The 22,222-nt window shown below is 45.7% G+C and overlaps 1 pseudogene; it reads left to right on the forward strand.

The window, feature by feature from the left end:
- Window positions 1–15,762: 15,762 nt before the first annotated feature.
- On the forward strand, window positions 15,763–16,116 carry LOC142458387 (small ribosomal subunit protein mS37 pseudogene; annotated as a pseudogene).
- The last annotated feature ends 6,106 nt before the right edge of the window (window positions 16,117–22,222 follow it).

A 22,222-nucleotide genomic window follows, 5' to 3' on the forward strand; every position in this document is an offset into this window, starting at 1 on the left:
GCAGCCACTGTGTCCATCCATCTCCTTGAGGGCCTTCCTGTACTTCTTCCAAGACAGACCTGTTTGTCCTTCTTGCAGCCCATGATCCTTTCAATATTCTACTCCAGCTCCACAAAGGCATCGGTTCTTCCATGGTCTTCCTTATTCAATGTCCACTTTCACATGCACATGAGGCAATGGAAGATACCATGGCTTGGGTCAGGTGCACCTTAGTCCTTAATATAACATCCTTGTACTTCAATATTTTCAAGCGGTCTGGTGCAGCAGATTTACCTAATGCAACTCATCTTTTGAGCTCCTGGCTGCTGCTTCCAGGAGCATTGATTGTGGATCCCAGCAAGATGAAATCCTTGACAACGTTAATCTTTTCTCCATTCACCATGATCTTACCTATTGGTCCAGTTGTGAGGATTTTGGTCTTTTGTCTATTGAGTCAGACTCCATACGGAAGGCTGCCCTCCTGGGGCCTCATCAGCAAGTGCTTCAAGTCCTCCTCACTTCCAGCAACCACAGCGGCAGCATCTGCATAGCACAGGTTGTTAGTAAGCCTTCCTCCAGTCCTGATGCCACAATTTCTCCATATCATCCAGTTTCTCGGAAGGTTTGTCCAGCGTGCAGATGGACGCTTGTGGTGAAAGCATACGGTTCATCAGAGTCGCACCCCTCTCCTGGTTTTAAACTGAGTCAGGCTGGGTACATTAGAGAAACAAATCCACAGACACTCATGTAGAAGAGAGCCTTTTATATAAATGTTAAGTGCGCATCAAGAAACCATCCCAACCCAGTGCTGCCCAAGCCCACAAGTCCAACATTAGCCCATATGTCTGACACCAATCCACAAAGTCCTCCTCCATCTCACGAAACACACCCTATGACGCCGACTGCAGGAGGAAAGTGAATGTGTAAGCATCTCAGCGCTGGCAGGGGTCAGCACACGGCTGCTCCAGCACCCAGGGCTGCATCGGGGTAGGTCTATGTGGCTTCTCCTCGGGGATGACCTGCAGGAAGTGAGCCTTGCCAGCTGAAGCAGGGAACTGGCTAAGGCAGCTGCATCCTGGTGGGACCAGCACAAAGCAAGAGACCTGAGAACTAGAAAGGCGAGGCTCACCGAGCCAAGTATCCCCTCCACCCTTCAATTAACCCCACATGTGTTTATTGGCCTGGTGGGCACAATAAACATTAATGATCTTATAAACCACGCAGTATTTCCTTGCGCTGTTCACACAACCACCTCTTGATCCGTGAACACGTTCCACATGAGCACAATAAAGTGTGCTGGGATTTCCGTTCTTCTCAAGGTGAACCATAATTTGTGACGGTGCACTCAATCAACTATGCCCATGCATAGTCAAGAAAGCACAGGTGAAGATCATCACAGCTTTTGTTTCCATCATCTTGGAAGGCAGCTATCTCACCACTGTACCACCAACGTTACACGGCCGGGGTACAGTCAGCTTCATGATCATGAACACACCCAACTCCTGCCACGAGGCGTCCACCACTGAAGCCCCTACTCACACTAAGCCCACATGGGTCTGACTGTGCCTGGGACCCCTTCTTTCTGGGAGCCCCTAAAACAGGGGAGCACCACTTCCCCTCCCCAACTCCACCAGGGGTTCCCCTCAGCTGGAGGTGAGAGGAACAGCAATAACGAGTTCAAGTTCGGGAGAAATAGCTGGTCACATTTGGCGGAAGCTCTCAGATGCAGGAACAAAGTGCAGGGGTGGCTCGGCAGGAGGGTCATGCTGTCAGCAGCCCCCAACCCCAATAGTTCCCCTCATTCTCTCTCATCCACCCAGGCACTCACTCACTCTCCTCTGGAGGCAGCAAGGTCAAGGGCCTTTCCGCTGCTCTGGGTCAGTTTGATGAGGGTGTGGCTGGCCCAAGGCGTGGCTTTCTGGGATCCAGAGGGCATGGTTGATAGAACACAATGTTCATACCAACGTCTCTAACCACAAACCCCAAAAGTCTGAGTGTTGAGACAGTCAGGAAGTCGACAGGGCCCTCTCACCGTCTGAGGGGCCCAGCCCAGCTCACGGAATGCCAGCAGCCAGCATCAAAAGGCAGGAAGTCCCTCAGGAGTCTGTCCCAGAAAGCCACCAGACGCTGGGCACCTTCATGTGGCTACGCAAGAGGCCGAGTTCGCAGGGAGCACCCAGGGAGGGGTGAGGTGGTCTGGGGGCTCCAGAGGTAGGGTGAAGCCCCTGACTGAGAGGTGAGGGCCTTGCCTCCCACCCACAGGAAGCTGCTCCCTGCTGCCTGCCAAAGATGGACAGATGAGAAGCCGGGGCCTCAGCTCCCTCACAGGCGAAGTGGCATTTTGGTTTCTGTTTCATTCTCTCTCTCTGTTTTCTTTTTGTGTTTGTTTTTCATTGATTTTTCCAAAGGAAAGCTAAGTTCATACCACAATTCTTAGGACCAAGCCCACCGAGGAACTTGGGGAAGTGGGTGGCCTTCCTTCAGGATCCGATTCCTCAAAGACCTCAGACAAGTCCTGGTGGCTCTCCCTCTGCCAGCCACCACATCTCGGCCCAGAGCCTTTCCCCAACCCCTGGGGAGGAAGAACAACTCCTCACCTACAGTCCAAATTAGGGAGCAGGGGTTGGGGGGGGTTGAGGGGGGAGAGGGTGACTGCGTGCAAGTGCTGGCCTGACACGCAGCTGCACTCAGTCAAGGCCACCTGTCGGGGTTCCCCAGCAGCTGATGGCCTCCTCAAGGTTGGGGTGATGAGAAAAATGAATCCCTTCATGGGGCCAAGAAGCCTCTTTCTAGAACAGTGGTTCTCAACCTGTGTGTGGGTCGTGATCCCTTTGGGGATTGAATGACCCTTTCACAGGGGTCATGTAAAACACATCTTTCGGATGGTCTTAGGAACCGAGACACCTCTCCTCTGTCCGGCTCCCGGCGTGTATGCCCACATGCAGACATGCCCCCTATGAGTACCTGGCGTGAAGCCTGTTAGCCAGGCTACACCATGCTTCCAGACAAAATTCCATTGATTTGTCATTAGACATAAACAGTTCACCATATGTAATGACAAACTGTTTTTGTGATTCACCACTATGCTTTCATGATGCTCAATTTATAACAATGAAAATACATCCTGCTAATCAGTTATTTACAAGACGATTCATAACAATAGCAAAATGACAGTGAGGCAGTAGCAACAACAATAATTTTGAGGAACTGTCTTAAAGGGTCATGGCATTTGGAAGGCTGAGCACCACTGCTCTAGAAGGAAGGAGAACCAATCATAGCTATGAGGTAGGCCAGGGAGACCTGAAGGCAGCGATAGGCCACTGCTTGCAGGCAGGCTCACAGGAGGCCAGCTTCAGGCAGAAGCAAACCGAGAACCTAGCACAAAGACCAAAGCATAAACGAGAGCAAAAAGACTCAAATAGTAATAATAACTTCACTGCCATCAAGTTGATGCTGATTCATCGCAAGCCTGGAGGACGGGTGGATGGAGCCCTGTAACTTTCTGAGACTTGAACATCTTTCTCCTGTGGGGCGGCTTGGGGTTTCAAACTGCTGTCTTTGCAATTAGAGGAGGAGGAGGAGGAGGGGGAGAGGGGAGTGGGAGGGGGGAGGAGAAGGAAAAGGAGGGGGGAGGAGAAGGAAGAGGACAAGGACAAGGATAAGGAGGAGGAGGAGAAGGAGGAAAGACCGGTGGGTGGGGAGAGACCAGAAGTAAGCCGAGCAGTCTCCCTAGGGACTGAGGGAGTAATGTGCCAGCTCCTCACTAAAGTCCTTGGAGATTTAGCAATCATGGCACATGTGTCCTGGGAGCGTTTTACAGATAAGAAAAATGAGGCTCAGCAGGCTAAATTCCCCACACACTGAGGCCACAGCTGGTAATGAGCCCAGGGTTGTCTGACACCCACATCCAGAGCTGCAGGCTGTCTGCCCGGAGTCCACCCTAGACCCTTTGTGGCTTTTCTTTGCTTGTGATTTTAAAAACTAATCAGCATGTAGTAGAATTTATGTTAACACTGAGATTAACTCAATATATACCGGTGTGCAGGATGAGACAGGATAGGGGTTTGGCCGCCGCTGCTTCAGAGAACCGAAATAACAGGTGACTGGAAGAAGCTAGTCTCCATCTCTCCGGGAGCAGTCTTGGCGGCTCCTTCTGTTCTCTTGTTTTTTTCTTCCAAGGGGTTGCTTGCAAACGGCTGCCCCACCAGGTTCACATTCCAGCCAGTAACCCAGGGATAAAGGAGAGGACTGTCCCTCCTTCCTTTAAAGACACAGCTTGAGAAGGGAACACATCAGCAGCTGTAACTATTATGTCACCAGGCCCTTGTGACAGTTCTCTTTGACCTCCCATGTCCTTGTGAAAGCTCGGTATCTCAGGAAATCCTTAGACCACCTTATGATCCTCGTGCTAACGGTCTCTCTCACCCGGATGATATGTCTCTGTCATTGTCCCATTTAAGATTTAATACATGTTCTTTTTTTAAAAAAATGCATCAGTATTTTGGACGTTTCTCCCCAAAACAAATGACAATTTGGAAACCCTCTCTCTGCTGCTGTTGCTGTTAAATGCTGCCGATTCGGTTCCCACCCCCTGTGACCCGGTGCACAGCATAAGGAAAGGTGGCCTGTGCCGCCACCAGCCTCACCATTGTGGTTACGTCTGAGTCCCTGGTGTAGCCACTCAGTCAAGCCTTCTCCTCGTTTGCACTGACCTTCTGCTCCGCCAAGGGTGATGTGCTGCGCCAGGGCCTGGTCTCTGTGGGTGACACGTCCAAACTGTACGAGACCAAGTCTTGCCATCCTGACTTCTGAGTTCTTACAACACACACTTGTTTGTTCTTCCTGGGACTTGTAATAATTTCCAACAGCACGAAAATTCCAAAGCACCCATTCTTCATCTCTCGGCCTTCTTCATTGTTCCACTTTCACATAAATATGAGATGATGGAAACTACTAGGGATTGGGTCAGGTGCACCTTCATCCGCAAAGGGACCTCTTTGCTTTTCAACATGTGAAAGAGTTTTTGAGCAGCAGATTTGCCCAACGGAATGTGTCCTTTGATTTCTGGACTGCTGTTTCCATGAGCATTGATCATGGATCCAAGCAAAGTGAAACCCTTGACAACTTCCGTCTTTGGTTTGCTTATCATGGTGTTGTGTGTTGGTCCAGTTGTGATGATTTTTGTTTTCTTTACATTGAGCTGGAATCTCTGCTGGGGGCCGCAGTCTCTTATCTTCATCAGGAATGGCTTCACGTCCTCCCATTTCAGCAACAAAGTTGTGCTATCTGCATTACACGGGTTGTAAATGGGCCCCTGACCTAAATCTGTCCTAACGTTGAACTATGCGACCATTGCCTTGTTTGGTTTAAATGACTGCCCACGACGAGACAAGTTCCGAAGGAACACATTTTCCTCAATACTGTCCATAATTCATTATGATCCACATGGTCCAATTCCTATGTATCATCAATAAAACAAGTAAACATTTGATACAATTGAGGGGGTTTCATTCAGGCTGTGACCTTCTCTTAATATAGATTGATACCATGCAGAAGCTAATTTACTTTTCTGGCTGGATCCCGATCTAGCGCCTATAGCCTACTGATCCCAAAAGCCTTAAGTGAATTATTGACCTTGGATTCATTCAGCCGAGCTTCCCCCAACCTGTGGCTTTCCTGCTTCCTGTCCATTGAGCCCTGCAGCAACATGAATCCAGAGAAAAGTCCAGCTTACATCTGACCCAGGGGCTCGAACTGGATTGGAAGTGAGAAACACTTCTACAACGGTGAGCCGTGCCTTGATATGAATCTCTTTCTGCATACACACGCAGACAAGCGTCACTGGTTTTGCTTCGCTGAAGGACTGGTGCATCCATCAGCTCCTGGAGCCTCGCGTTTGCTCATACGGTCACTGCTGCTTCAGTGCCATTGGTTCTTGATCATATGGTACCTCTTGAAATGGTTGCGTACATTTTGGTTGTGACCCTGTGCATTCCTTTCATCTTATTTTGGTGCTTTCTGGATAGTTTTGCCCATGGGATCCCTCAACACATCAGCTGGAGGCTTGAATTTTTTGGCTTGAATTTTCTCGCCCAATTCTTTCCGTTTGAAATATGCTAAGGCTGTCCTTCCTTTTTGACTTTCCAACTCTAGATCTTTGCACATTTCATTATAAGACTCTACGTTGTCTTCTTGAGTTGCCCTTTGAAATTTTTTGTTTAGTGATTTTACTTCGTCCTTTCTTCCATTTGCTTTAGCTACTCCATGTTCAAGAGAAAATTTCTGAATCTTTTCCGACTTCCAGAGGAGCTCCGGTGTTACAGTGTGTTATGTGTTGGGCAACAAACCACAAGGTCGGCAGTTCAAAACCACCAGCCTCTGTGTGAGAAAGATGAGGCTTTCTGCTCCCATAAAGAGTTGCAGTTCAGAAACCCAGTTCTACTCTGCTCTATAGGGTCACTATAAATCAGAATTGACTCGATGGCAGTGAGTTTCGGTTTGGTTTTCTGACTTCCACATTAGTGATTCCTTTCCCTCCTGTCTTTCTAATGATGACTTTTTGTTTTCTTTATGTGTGATGTTCTTGACATCATCCTAAAGCTTGTCGGACTTTTTCTGCCATTAATATTCAATGCATCAAATATTTTCTTGAAATGGGTCTCTAAATTCAGGTGGAATAAACTCAAGGTTGTATTTTGGCTCTCATAGCCTTGTTTTAATTTTCTTAAGACCAACCAAAACTTGCATATGAACAATTGATGATCCATTCTACAGTCAGCCCTGGTCTTGTAAATGGTATCAAGCTTCTCCATTGTATCTTTTCTTTTTTTTTTTTTAAATTTTAACAATTTATTAGGGGCTCATACAATTCTTATCACAGTTCATACATATACATACATCAATTGTATAAAGCACATCTGTACAGTCCCTGCCCTAATCATTTTTTCTCCTCTTTTCTTTTTTTACATTTTATTAGGGACCCATACAACTCTTATCACCATCCATACATATACATACATCAATTGTATAAAGCACATCCATACATTCACTGCCCAATCATTCTCTAAGCATTTGCTCTCCACTTAAGCCCCTTGCATCAGGTCCTCTTTTTTTTTTCCCCTCCCTCCCCTTTCCCCCCTCCCTCATGTGTCCTTGGTAATTTATACCTCGTTATTTTGTCATATCTTGCCCTATCCGGAGTCTCCCTTCACCCCTTCTCTGCTGTCCCTCTCCCAGGGAAGAGGTCACATGTGGATCCTTGCAATCAGTTCCCCCCTTCCAACCCACTCACCCTCCATTCTCCCAGCATCGTCCCTCACACCCTTGGTCCTGAAGGTATCATCCACCCTGGATTCCCTGTACCTCCAGCCCTCATATGCACCAGTGTACAGCCTCTGTCCTATCCAGGCCTGCAAGGTAGAATTCGGATCATGGTAGTTGGGGGGAGGAAGCATCCAGGATCTGGGGGAAAGCTGTGTTCCCCATCGGTACTACCTCGCACCCTAATTAACCCATCTCCTCTCCTAAACGCCTCTATGAGGGGCTCTCCATTGGCCGACACTTGGGCCTTGGGTCTCCACTCTGCACTTCCCCCTTCATTTAATATGGTATATATATACATATACATATACACATATATACACACACTTATATCGTTGTTGTTTTTTTTGCATGATGCCTTATACCTGGTCCCTTGGCACCTCGTGATCGCACTGGCCGGTGTGCTTCTTCCATGTGGGCTTTTTTGCTTCTGAGCTAGATGGCCTATTGTATCTTTTCACAGATAGAACTAATTTGATTCACTCCAGCAAAGTCCACATGTACAGTCATCATTTATGTTGTTGAAAAAAATGCATTTTCAATGAAAAATCACCAGTCTTGAAAATTTCTATCATTCAATCTCCAGCTTCATTCCTAATACCTAAGCCGTATTTTCCAACTACTGTTCCCTCATCTTGGTTTCCAGTGTTCACATTCCAATCACCAATAATTATCAATGCATTATGATAGCATGTTTGATCAATTTCAGACTGAGGAAATTGATAGGATTCTTCAAGTTCTTTATCACTAGCTTTAGTGGCTAGTGTGTAAATTTGAATAATAGTTGAATTTACTGAGGATCCTTGTAGACTAATAGATATTATCCTGTCACAGACAACCTTGCACTTCAAGATAGAACTTGAAGTTCTTTCTGATGATAGGTTACAAGACCATTCCTCACGAATTTTTCACTCCCTGCATAGTAAACCATATGATTATCTGATTCAAAATGGCCAAGACCAGCCCATTTCAGCTCACTAATCCCAAAGAGATGGGTTTTAATGTGTTTCATTTCATTTTTATAAGTCCTTATTTTCCTGGATTCATACAGTCAACATTCTGGTTACTAAGGGACGTCTTCAGCTGTTTGCTCGCACTGTTGAGCTGTGCCCCGTCATCAAATAAGGGTCCTGAGGCTTTCCTACATCCATGTCATCAAGGTAAACAACTCTGAGGAGGCAGCTCTTCCCCTGCTGTGCTGTGAGGGCGCTCATGTTCCAGCACCATCCCTGACAGTGTCTTCCTGTTTGCAGGAGGTGGCTAACCCCTCAGGAATGTGCACCCTATTCCTGCTTCACAGTTTGTTCTGAGTCTGGGAGCTCAACTGACCCCTGTTCCCCATGAGTGACTCCGCTGGTATTAGACATGCCAGTGACATACCTTCTGGCATCACCATGACATGCAAGCCACCACAGTATGACAGATGCATTGTGGGCCCTTTCTTTAGTTGGCCAGGTAATGCAAAGAACAGAGAGTCTATAACCCTAGCAGACTAGGTTGTGTGTAGTTAAGGGTACCTGATGTCGTTATTATCACCCCAAACACAAGAAGTGTTCAAAAAGTCCTTGGAAAGATGAAATTAAATGATAATAAACAATTTCCCCAAACTTTTGGAAGCCTCCTCATATATATGCAAACTGAACTCATCAAGAAATGAAAAATCAATTAGAATATTCCAGTAAATTTTTGTCATTGAAATAAGTACTTGCAATTTTTATTGAAATATCATCAATTAAATGAAAAAGGTTTAAATAATCAGATCACCAACCTATCATTGGTTTGCTTTGTTGCTAAAAACCCTCGGATGTACACCATAGCAGTCTAAAAAATCAGATCACGTTTGTTTCTTATTTATTGACAGGTGACACAAAGTATGGAAATGCTTGATTAATTTACTGTTTACAGGTTGATCACTTCTCAAGGTTCAAAAGACACTGTAGATGTTTGAATAATTCCAAATTGTACTTTTTAACTGAGATTTCATGTTTCTTTTTTTCCTCCCTCCGCCCCCCGAGTTGCTGGAAAATCTTTTTCATCTTTATTGGTTGTTTTGAGGATCAGTACAGAGAACTTACAAATAATTTGTACATAATTCCTTTTTTTATTTCGTTGTTCAGGTCACGCTGGTTGTCTTTCTGATGTGTGGGGTGGGAAGGGGATGCGAGGGTGGGCAGTTTGTCCACTCTGCTGCCATTGGCTGAGGATGTCCTTGGAAATGGACTTAGCCTGGGATCCACAGCCAAGGGAAGACAAGCGCTCTGCTCTGGATCTCCAGCAGGCAGTTATGTTTGTATCAGGTTAACAGGGTAATGGGTTAGTGGGAACAGCACCGCTGCAGGTAGAAATTCAAGGTCTTCTCCAGTAAAACGTATCTCATGAACTGGAGAATTATTCAACATCAAAATGATTTTGTGATGGTTGTTGTTTTAGGTGCCAGTTCCACCCTGTGGTGACCTTATTTACAACAAAACATTCCCCAGTCCTGCACCATCCCCACAATTGTTTGAGCTGATAGCTACAGCCACTGTGTCAATCCGAGGGCTGTGTTTGGCTGGGTTCACTAGAGAAACAAATCCAGAGATACTCATATATGTGTAAGAAAGAGTTTTACATCAAAGAGTAATTGTGAATTAAGAAAACACACCAGCCCAGTCCAGCTCAAGTCCCTACGTTTGATATTAGCCCATACTTCTGATACTAGTCCATAACTACCTATTCAGACTCACGCAGCTACATGTAATGATGCAGAATGCAGGAAGATCACAGGCTGGTGGGTGCAAAGTCTTGTGGATCTAATGGCGGTGGTGGCATCACAGGGCTCCAGCGTGGCTCTTAGTGGCTCATCAACAGGAAGATGAAGCAGAGAGAGAGTGTGTGTGTGGCCTGTCTGCAGGGAGCATGAGAGAGGGAGGCTGGTCTCAGAAAGTCATTTATCTTGGTCACCAATCAAGCTGCAACCTGATTAACTCCACCCACATGTTCCTACCAGAGCCTAGTTGGCACAAGAAACCTATCACAAGGATCTTCCTCTTCACTGCCCCTCTACTTTATCAAATATAATGTCCTGCTCCAGGGACTGGTCTCCCTGGAAAATTTTCCAAAGTACATGTGGTGAAGTCTTATGTTCGTTGTCTCAAGGAGTTTTATAGCTACACTTTTTTCAAGACAGATTTGGTTGTACTTTTTTTTTGTACTTTTGATAGTCCATGATACTTTCAATATTTTTTGCCAGTACCAGAATGGAAATATATCTATTCTTTTTCAGTCTTCCTTCTTCAGTGTCCAACCTTCCTATGTAGATGAGGCCATTGAAAATACCATGATTTGGGTCAGGCACACCTTAGTACTCAAAGTAACATCCTTGCTTTTCAATTCTCTAAAGAAGTTTTGTGCAGCGGATTTACCTAATGCAACTCATCTTTTGATATCTTGATTACTGCTTCCACGAGGATTGATAGTGGATTCGAGCAAGATGAAATCCTTAACAACTTCAATCTTTTCTCCATTGATCATGATGTTGCCTATGGGTACAGTAAAGAGGATTTTGGTTTTCTTTACACTGAGTTGTAAGTCATACTGACGGCTGCCCTCCTTGATCTTCATCAGCAAGTTCTTCAGGTCCTCCTCAGTTTCATCAAGCCAGGTTGTGTCACCTGAATATCCTAAGTTGTTAATAAGCTTTCCTCCGATCCTGATGCACATTCTTCTGCATAGAATCCAACTCCTCTGATGATCTGCTCAGCCTACAGCTTGAGCAAGTATGATGGAAGAATACAACTCTTAAGCACACCTTTCCTGAATTAAAACGACACAGTGTGCCCTTGCTCTATTCGCACAACTACCTCTTGATCCACGTGCAAGTTCATCAGGAGCACAATGAATGTTCTGGAATTCCCACTCTTCTCAAGGCCAGCCACAGTCTTTATGCTCTACACTATACCTCTGCATAGTCAATGCATTATTTTAGAGAGATACAAATTAGAGAGGGAGAGACAAACAATACTTGCAGATGATATAAACAAAAAATTCAGTAAAATGCTAAATTTAAAAGAGCTTAAAGTGGTGTTTGAATGTAATATTGGATTCCAAGCCCTCGATAGGAGTATTTAACAACAGCTGTTCAATTACTACAACGCTACAGTAATCGAGACAGTGTGCTACATACGGATCAGTGAAATAAAACTGAACGTTAAGATTTTTGATCAATTGATTTTTGACAAGAATGCCAAGTTAATGAGGAAAGATTCCTCTTTTCAAGATGGTATTGGGACAATTGGATATGCACTACAATTGGATATGTACTAGTTCACACCTTATACTAAAATTAACTCAGAATGGGCCAAAGACTGAAATAAAATAATTAAACCTATAAACCTCTTAGAAGAAAATACAGTTATAAATCTTTGCAACTCTGAATTCGACAGTGGCTTCTTAGGACACCAGAAGCACAAGTGATAAGATGAGAAGCAGGGGGATCAAGAAATTTAACTTCATCAGAATTAAAAATGTGCTTCAAAAGTCAAAATCAGGAAAGTGAAAAAGATAACCCAGAGAATTGGGGGAAACATTTGCACTCATATATCTAATAAGGGACCAGTAATCAAATATATGAAGAGCTCTTACAACTTAACAGTAAAAAAGACAAATAACCCCATAAAAATGGGGAAGGTACTGAACAGGCATTCTCCAAAGAAGATATATAAATGTCCAATAAGCTAATGAAGATATGCTCAACATTATTAACCATTGAAAATCAAAACCAGAATACGATACTACTTGATTACTCCCAGAATAGCTATGGAGAAGTTCAATACCATCACTCAGAGCAAGGCCAGGGTCAGCTGTGGAACAGACCACCAATTGCTCATATGCACATTCAAGTTGAAGCTGAAAAAATACATTCGAGCTAAAATATGATTTCGAGGATAGTCCACCTGAAATTAGAGACCATATCAGTGGAGACTATAGATCATGATCACTGATGACCAAAGACGACATGATTTATGGGATGGCATTTAGGGCGTCATAGCAGAAGAAAGAAAAGGGCCATTGTAAAAGCAGAAAAGAAGGAGGGGGCGGGGACACCGAAATGGATGTCAAATAGACTGAAATTTGCTCTTAATCACAGAACAGCTGAAGCCAAGGAAGAAATGATGAAGTAAAAGAGCTGAACAGAAGATTTCAAATATTGAAGATTTCTTTTCTCATTTTTATTGGGAGCTCCTACAGATATCATAACATTCACAGTTCAGTCACATCAGGCGGTACCCTACAATTGCTACCACAACTTCACAGCATTTTCTTTCTTCTCGAACTCCTCGATATTGGCTCCCCTATGTCCCCTAAGTATCGAAGGTTCTAAGGGTAAAATATTAGGAGATGAAAGAAATGCACAGAATCACTGTACCAAAAAAGAATTGGCTGACAAAATAATAATAATTTATAAATGATCAAGGGTTCATAAAGGAGGGGGAGTTGGGAAGGAGGGGAAAATGAGGAGCTGATGCCAAGGGCTTAAGTGAAGAGCACATATTTTAAGAATGATGATGGCAACAAATGTACAAATGTGTTTGACACAATTGATGTATATATGGATTGTGATAAGAGTTGTATGAACCCCCAATAAAATGATTGTTTTTTTAAAAAGCATTGGTCAATGTTCAAACATCTCAGACCACAGCATATGATCAAGCACCGATGGTATTGAAGGGGGATCTCCCACTTGGGTTGAAGGCTCGACTCTGGGAACTGACAGAAACAACTGAAATGTTGCAATAAACATGCCATGCTGCCTGCACTCACAGCCACCAGAACACCCGCCTGGGGAAAATCTGTATTTGTGTCCATTCCAAATGAAAGTGATCCAAATAGAATGTGGAAGTTGTTAAACAGTATCATTAATATCACACGCAAGTAAAGTGTTGCTAAAGATAATTCAAAACCGCATGCAGCAGCAATCAGCAGGGGACAGCTAGAAATTCAAGCCAGATTCAGAAGAGAATGTGGAATGAGGGCTATCCTTGCTGATGTCAGGCGGAGCTTGACTGAAACAACGGCAAATATCAGTGTGAAAAACAGTGTGGTGGAGGTGCCTGGTCTCCTCTAACTTCACAAGGGAAAAAGAGAGTCATTATCAGTATTGATCACACAAGGTTGACCCCTCTGAGTCAGACCCTCTCACCAACCTTTTCACCAGTTCTGACACCAGCTGTCTCACCACGGCACGCTCGACTTCTCCAACAGGTCAGGGAATTTGTTGTAATGACCACACAACACTCACAGCTAGGGCTTGATTAGGGAAGTCATAGGCTACAATTCAGGTTCAGGAATCGTCAGGATGTAGTTCTTCGATCACAGTAGTTTCCTCTCGGCCATGTCATAGGTTAAGTCTCTCTCTGGCCCTCAGCCTCTTATTTTGGTCTTTGCTTTGTTTGAGCAAGGGTTACAAAGCTCTTTAGCTTTTACTGATAAATCCCCAGACACGCTCCACTCTGACAAGAAACTTGGGTTCAAAGGTGTTTGGCTCTAGCACTGTGGATTGGCGAACCTAGCTCCCAGTGCCCAACGCGGTCCTGCTCTTCCAGCCACCTCCTGCCCACACTCATCCTAGGGGCCAGGAAGTCCACCGCACCATCTCCTGCCTCTTCTGGTGCCATCGCTGCCGTTTCTCGACTGCTTCTCACCCTCTCCGGTGTTACAACTCTCTTCTGTCCACTTGGTTAAGGAAATTATCAGAGCAGGGATCCCAGACCACAGGATGCAGACCACTCTTGACTTGACTTTTCTTTCTTATTTAGCATAAAGTTTCCCTTTCTTACTTCTGGGGACAGCGTGTTTTAAACCTAATACAAAGGCAAAACTGACCAGTCCCCTCATTAGGGTTCCATACACCCGATGAACATGGTCTTACCCCACAAGGCTAAGATGCACATTATGTCCACGATTAGCAAGCGACCCAATCAACTTGGTGAGCCACAAGCCCCTCATTTACATAATCGTACCCAATCATTTGGTGGGAACAACAAAAGCAATGGCAAAACAAAAACAAACAAAAAACAAAACCTAAACTCACTGCCATCCAGCCCATTCTGACTCACAGTGACCCTGTAGGACACAGGAGAATGTCCCTGTGGATTTCGAGGGTGTAAATCTTTATAGCAACAGAAAGCTTCAACTTTCTCCTGCAGAGGGGCTAGTGGGTTTGATCTGCTAACCTTGTGGCTAGCAGCACTACATGTAACCCACTAGACCACCTGGCTCCTTAGACAATGGCTAGAAGCACATTATAAGTAATTCACTGCACCACGCTCAGAAGATGCGTCTCTGTTTTATTGACTATGCAAAGTCATTTGACTGTGTGAGTCAAAGCAAATCTCACATGACGTTGCCACAAATAAGAATTCCAGACCATTTAACTCTGCTCATAGCAACCCTTTGAGACATGGTAGAACTGCCCCCTGTGAGTTTCCTAGACTATAAATCTTTCCAGGAGTAAAAACTGTATATTGATTCCTTGGAACAGTTAGTGGTTTCAAACTGGTGGCCTTGTGCTTAGCAGCCAACACAGGGCTGTCATCAGGGCTCCCAGTGCTAGGGGGTTTGAACTGCTGACCTTGCTGATAGCAGCTCAGTGCTTGCCTAACAGCACCCCTAGGGCTGCTGCATTCTAGTACCAGAGAGAGAAAGGGACGGATACCCACCTAGGGCAGGCGATGATGGTTACTGTGTGACACAGAAAGCAGGGGGAGGAGATCAAGTACCTGCATTTGAGATCCGGTGCTCTTGCTGCCGGAGCCCTGGTGGCATAGAGGATTACAAATGGGCCCGCTAACTAACCTCAAGGTCAGCAGTTCAAAACAACCAGAGGCTCTTTTCTGCTCCCGTAAAGTTACCATCGTGGATAACCACAAGGGCAGTTCTAGTTTATGCTATGGACTTGCTGTGAGTCAGAACCCACGCAATGGCAGTGAGTAAGCGTTCTTAGTGGGGCTTCTTGGAGAAGGTAACTTGGGTTGGATCCCCATCAGGAGGAGACTGCTCTCCATCACACTCCGCATACACCAAACAAGCACAGACATCCAGAGGCGGGGCTGAAGGAGAGAGGGGATAGGACATGGGACTGGGGGAAGGACTAAATGCTTCCAGAGACCAGCCGGGTCTACATGCCCCAGTTAGGACTTGGAATAAACTCAGGGTGTGGTATCAGGCATCTGGAAGGCTCCAGGCAGGGGAGTAATGCGTCGCTCTGTATTAAGAGGATCTCTGTGACTCCTGTCTTCCATGTAGAAGCACAGATAAATGTTAGATGCCTATGGAGACAGCTAGCTCCCCAAGAGTTCTCTCCTAGCAATGTAATTTCATATTCTTCCAGACCAGTTGGATTTTTTATAATAGGATTACACTGTTTTATGACTTAGAATTTTTTTTAAAAAAAGAGAGAGGCTGCCAGGAGCTCAGTGTCCAATGGCGATGCCCAGCCTGAGGGGCCGCCTGGCGCAGCTGGGGAACCGCAAAAACCTGTCTGAAGCCCAACAAGCCCCTGGTCCTCGCTCACCTCACTGGGGAGCGGCGTCGGGAGAAGGGCGAGGCAACCTGTATAGCGGAGATGTCGATGATGGTGGCTTGCTGGAAGCTGAATGAATTCTGTGACAAACTACGCAGAAAAGAGATCCAGGGCTTCTTTGATTGCACTTCAAGGGCTGAGGTGGCGGCAAGATGAAATCTACCCAGGACACTCTGGGAGAGTCTGGGAATTTCTCTCCCAAGAAGCTGAATAAATTGTTACAGAAGTTTCCTAACAAACCTCACGGCAGCTAAAAATAGGAGAGTCTTTTCAGCGACTAGACAATAGCTTCTGAGAACTTTGAGGATGTGGAGACATTTTAGAAAAGTCTGAATGACATTAGAAATTTTAGAAGGGTTAGAATTAAGCAAAACATGTTTTCCCCTCCCACTTTTAAATCATAGTCCGATGGTGCTTACGCTTTATCTTGAAGTAAACACCTTTGAAGAGGAAAACAAGTTATAAAAGATAGCCATTCAAATAAACAAACTTTGGCACCGACACGCAGTGGAATACGACGCATCACTGAAGAATTACGGTGGCAGCATGCGTGGGTTTGGAGAACATCGTGCTGAATGAAGCAGTCAATCACAGAAGGACAAACCATGTGTGAAACCACTGTTGTAAAAGGGGGAGAAAGTCAGAGTAAAGGTTTCATATCAAAATAGGAAAAAAAAAAAACAGACTTTGATGCTTGCTAGGGGTAGGAGGGGAGGGAGGCCAGGGGAAGCAACAGGCTAGAGCAGGGGTTCTCAACCTTCCTAGTGCTGCAGCGACCCTGTCATCCAGTTCCTCATGTGGTGGTGACCCCCCCCCCCAACCATAAAATTCTCTTGGTTGCTACTTCATCACTGTCATTTTGCTACTGTTATGAATCAGCGAGCCCCGTGAAAGGTTGTGACCCACAGTTGAGAACCGCTGGGCTGGAGGGAAGACCGAGTGAAGGGGAAGATAGTGTTCTACGAGAGGAAGAAATTTTAAAAGAGCGGCAGGGCAAGCTATGGGGAGGTTTGATGAGTCCTCTACGTCGTTGAATCCAGCAACGATGCTCTCAAGCGTAAAGCCCCACTTCATTCACAATGAGAAGTTTAAAACGAAGAAAGAAGTTCACCATTCAGGGGCGAAGGTGACACAAGAAGATGAACATAATCCATCATACTTATAAGAAATGATGAGTTGGCAAATGTTTTTCTGTAGATGTAAAAAATGTTGAATTGGCAAATGTTTCGCTATGTATGTTTTTATTACAAAAAACAATAATTTTTTAAATAACAATTTTTTATAACAGAACCTCTTGGGAAAAGTCTTGAGACCAACCTCCGTCCCTTAATGTGTCAGGGGAGGAGGGTGTTCTCCAAAGATGGCAGGAGAAATCTGGACAGGTGCTCTCCAAACCACGGTCACTCAGGATAAAGATGCTCTTCCACGGGGCCAGCCATGGACACAGCACCTGGGATCGCCTGTATCAAACATGCCTGCGATGCTAGCAAGAGAAATACTGTCCGAAAGAAATGCAATTTGAGACACGGGTGTCATTTTCAATTTCCAGTCACCACCTTAAAAAACAAACAAAAAACGGAAACAGTGCCTGGGGTCTTAAAGGCTTGAAGATAAACAAGTGGCCATCTAGCTCAGAAGCAACAACATCCACATGGAAGAAGCACACCAACTTGAGTGATCGCATGGTCCCGAAGGGATCAGTTATCAGGCATCAAAGAACAAAAAAAAATCATATCATTGGCTGCACACCTCCATGATACGATCGCCGAAGACAAACGGGTGCATAAGCAAATGTGGTGAAGAAAGTTGATGGTGGCCAGCTATCAAAAGCGATACTGACTGGGGTCTTAAAGGCTTGAAGATAAACAAGCGGCCATCTAGCTCAGAAGCAACAAAGTCCACATGGAAGAAGCACACCAGCCTGTGTGATCGAGTGGTCCCAAAGGGATCAGTTATCAGGCATCAAAGAACAAAAAATCATATCATTGGCTGCACACCTCCATGATACAATCGCCAAAGACAAACGGGTGCATAAGCAAATGTGGTGAAGAAAGCTGATGGTGGCCAGCTATCGAAAGAGATAGTGTCTGGGGTCTTAAAGGCTTGAAGGTGAACAAGTGGCCATCTAGCTCAGAAGCAATAAAGCCCACATGGAAGAAGCACACCAACCTGTGCGATCACGAGGTGCCAAAGGGACCAGGTATAAGGCATCATGCAAAAAAAAAAGAATATATATATATATGTGTGTATGTATATATATATGTATGTGTATATATATACACACACCATAGTGAATGAAGGGGGAAGTGCAGAGTGGAGACCCGAGGTCCAAGTGTCGACCACTGGAGATCCCCTCACAGAGGGGTTTAGGAGATGAGACGGGTCAGTCAGGGTGCGATGTAGTACCGATGAAGAACACAGCTTTCCCCCAGATCCTGGATGCTTCCTCCCCCCAACTACCATGATCCGAATTCTACCTTGCAGGGCTGGATAGGGCAGAGGTTGTACCCTGGTGCATATGGGAGCTGGAGGCACAGGGAATCCAGGGTGGACGATACCTTCAGGACCAGGGGTGTGAGAGGCGATGCTGGGAGAGTGGAGGGTGAGTGGGTTGGAAAGGGGGAACTGATTAAAAGGATCCACATGTGACCTCCTCCCTGGGAGATGGATGGCAGAGAAGGAGGGGAAGGGAGACTCCGGATAGGGCAAGATATGACACAATCTGTGGATTATCAAGGGCTCATGAGGGAGGGGGGAGCGGGGAGGGAGGGGGAAAAAAAAGAAGAGGACCTGATGCAGAGGGCTTAAGTGGAGAGCAAATGCTTTGAGAGTGATTAGGGAAAAGAATGTACGGATGTGCTTTATACAATTGATGTATGTATATGTATGGATTGTGATAAGAGTTGTATGAGCCCCTAATAAAATGTAAAAAAAAAAAAACAAACGGAAACAGGTGGGATTGATTTTTGATGACATAGACTATTTAACCCAAACACCAAAGCATTCTCACTTCAGCAATTTGGTACATCATTAATGGGGGAAGCTACGGATTATTCCACGCTAAGTCTTAGGAAGTTGGTTCATATGTCACATCTCTCCAGCCAACGGAAACCAAACCAAACCCACTGCCATTGTATTGACGCCGACTCACAACGACTCTATAGGACAGGGGAGAACCGCCCTTAGGAATTTCTGAGACTGCAACTCTTGGACGGGAGTCCAAGGTCCATCTGTCTCCCTTGGAGCAGCTGGTGGTTTTCAACTGCTGACCTTGCAGGTAGCAGCCCAACATATAACCACTAAGCCACCAGGACTCCTTTCACTCGCCCAGCACAGCTCGATTTGAACACCTGAGATGCTGGGAGTGCTCACATGGCTTCTGCACTGGACAGCAGTCAGGGGAGGGCTCTGGGGACCAGGGGCCAGACCTGAAGCCAGGACTCGGTCCTCTGCGTCCAGGCCCATCTTCACCACCTACAACCATGGGACCTTAGGCAAGTGCCTTCTTAACGATGGAGTGATGTCTCGATTTTACGTCAGGGAAATGCCTGGTTCTATGTAGAGCCCCAATGGTGTAGTGGGTTTTGAGGTTTGCTGCTAATTACAAGGTGAACGGTTCGAAGCCACTAGCCTCTCTGAGGGACAAAGATGAGGCATTCTAGTGCTGTAAAGATTTACAGTCTGGGAAGCCCACAGGGAAGTCACACTCTGTCCTGTAGGGTCACTCTGAGTCAGAATTGACTCAATGGTGATCACAGGAGGTTTTGTTGTTGCTTGGAGAGGGGGTGTGTGTACATGTTTTGGTTTTTTTTAGTAGTTAAATGTAGCTAACAGTTCATCTGCCAATCCTGTCAGTTAATGGGAGGTCCAAGTGAGCTGATGTAAAACGATAAAGATACAGGCAACTGTGGTGTCTGATTGAATTGAGCCACCAATCCAGCCACCAGACTATAGTTTGAGTCGATGTCCTAATCCTATAGGAAAATCACTAGTAACACGGAATGCACAGTTCGCTCACAGGCGGTCTGGGAGAGCTGGGGTAAAGCTGCAGAGATCCAGAGTACGATGCCTGATTGACTTGAAGCATTGATTGCAGAACTCAGTTCTGAGTCTAGGGCCCAGTCCGAGGTCTGATCCGAGATGATGGAAAGTCAATCTGAATGGAATTGATGCTTCACCTGCCAACACTATCAGTGAACAGAAGGTCCTACTGAAGTGATATACAGTGATAAAGGGCCAGGCATTGGGGATGTCTGGTTGGATCTGTGGAGCGGCATCAGAATATAGTTCCGACTCCACATCTTCATCCTACACTCGGAAAACGGCTAATGGAGCCGAATGAACCGTTCACCTGTCGATACAACTGGTTAATGGGAGGTTCGGGCTAGATGATGCAAAACCAACCTGAGCGCAATCGTGATGCCTGGTTGGATCTGCCGACCCCGTTGTTAGCAGTGGCCCCTATGCATAAGGGATGGAAACACTACCTGGTCCCAGAATGGGATTAGATGGTTCAGTAATAACAACAGTAAGCCAAATAACAACAATAATAAATGTTAGATGGTAAACTTGCGGGGAGGGTGCGAGAGGTGGAAACTCGAAGGCCATGGTAACAAGTATCCCCAAACAACTCAACGATCCTCTTCTCCGGCAAAGGCAGCCGCAGGTCCACTTGTCACTGATGTCTGGGTCTCAGGAGCCCAGGGAGCACAGTGATCATAATTGTCCACAAGTTGATTTGACTCGAGGTGCTGTGCTGCTCTCTCTCCAGGAGCGCCCCTGTATATATGTATATATATATATATATATATATATATATATATATATATATATATATATATATATATATATATATATATATATTTATTTATTTATTTTCCCCAAGGAGGGGGCTGATTTTGAGAGCCCAGGCTGTTTCCTGATGGTGCATGCTGAGCGCCCCAACAGCACTAGCCTCACCACGGTCCAGCTGACCCCGAGCCAAGCCCGGAGGAAGCCTCATCCCACGCTTCCTATTGTCCAGGCAGCCTGAGTTTCCAGATGACCCTTCCTGCACCCAGCTGATTCAAAGGCCTGGCAAGACCTGGTGCCAGCCAAGAAGACTGGAAGCAGCCAGATTTGTTCTCACAGGCCAATGCGCTCAAAGTGACAGCAGGGACGAGTGTGTTCGTCAGGTTCATAGTGTTTGGGGCGAAACCGCTGCGTGGTCGGCCTTCCGAATGTCAGCTCACTGCCCTGCTGGAAGGAGGACCACAGAACAATGAGGCTGAGTGGTGAGAGTGGGCCATGGGGAGCCAGGCCCTCCAGGCGAACAGCTCAGCGGTGCCTTAATCAAGTGAAACATATACTTACCCTTGGTCTTGACATTGGTTAGGTGGGTTTACCCCAGAGAATGGACACTGGGTTCCCACAGAATCCGGGCCAGGGACGTAGACAGCAGCTTTCTCTGTAACAGCTCCAAACTGGGACCGTACGAGGTGCTAGTGGAATGGAACAATGGAACACAGCTCAGCAATCAAGAGTAATGAACGGCAGAGCCATGCAACACCTTGGCTAGACATCAAGGGGGAACCAACCTCAAGAGGTGACATAACGTCTGGCTCCAATTTACGTCACCTTCTCAAAGTGACAGGGCTGTTGCGATGGATACACATCGTGGTTGCCAGGGATGCGGACGACAAGAAGAGAGTGACTTTTTTTTAAACAGTTTTATTGGCATATAATTCACATATCGTACAAGTCCATTCTCATCCTCACTCTCCCTGGTGTCAACCCAATGCAGACTCAGGGAGATCTTGTTCACAGGAGTAGCAATCCCGGTCTTTCTCCCACAGAGTGTCTGGTGGTTTCGAACTGTCGACCTTGAAGATCGCAGCCCAATGTGCACCCACGAGGCCACCAGTGTCCCTTATACAATTCAGTAGGTGAAACGATCCAGAGGAGTGTACACCCAGATTGAGATCGTTTTCTTCGTTCTTGTACTCATCGTCTTCATCTTCTCGTTCCGCCATCCTCCCCTGACAGCTCCCTAAGGAACCATGAACCCAGTCACTATCTCTACAGATTCACCTATCCTGGATTTCACACAGAAAAACATTGAAAACAAAAAACTCACAACAATAAAAGAGTAAAACAGATTAAAACCACAATAGAACAGAAAGCAGAGAAAACCAAACAAGAACTAATTTAAAATGATTCAAAAGGGAACTCAAATGATAAGTTGTTAACATTTTACCTTAAATGTATCTGCAACAATCCACTTCCCAAAGCATTCTGCAAAATAGCTAGGTTATTCATATCCCTCATCTAGGATCAGAGGAGATTCTCTGGAGGCTAAATGGAGGTGTGGACCCTGCACAT

This window comes from Tenrec ecaudatus, chromosome 10, assembly GCF_050624435.1.
Source record: "Tenrec ecaudatus isolate mTenEca1 chromosome 10, mTenEca1.hap1, whole genome shotgun sequence".
NCBI classification, from domain to species: domain Eukaryota; kingdom Metazoa; phylum Chordata; class Mammalia; order Afrosoricida; family Tenrecidae; genus Tenrec; species Tenrec ecaudatus.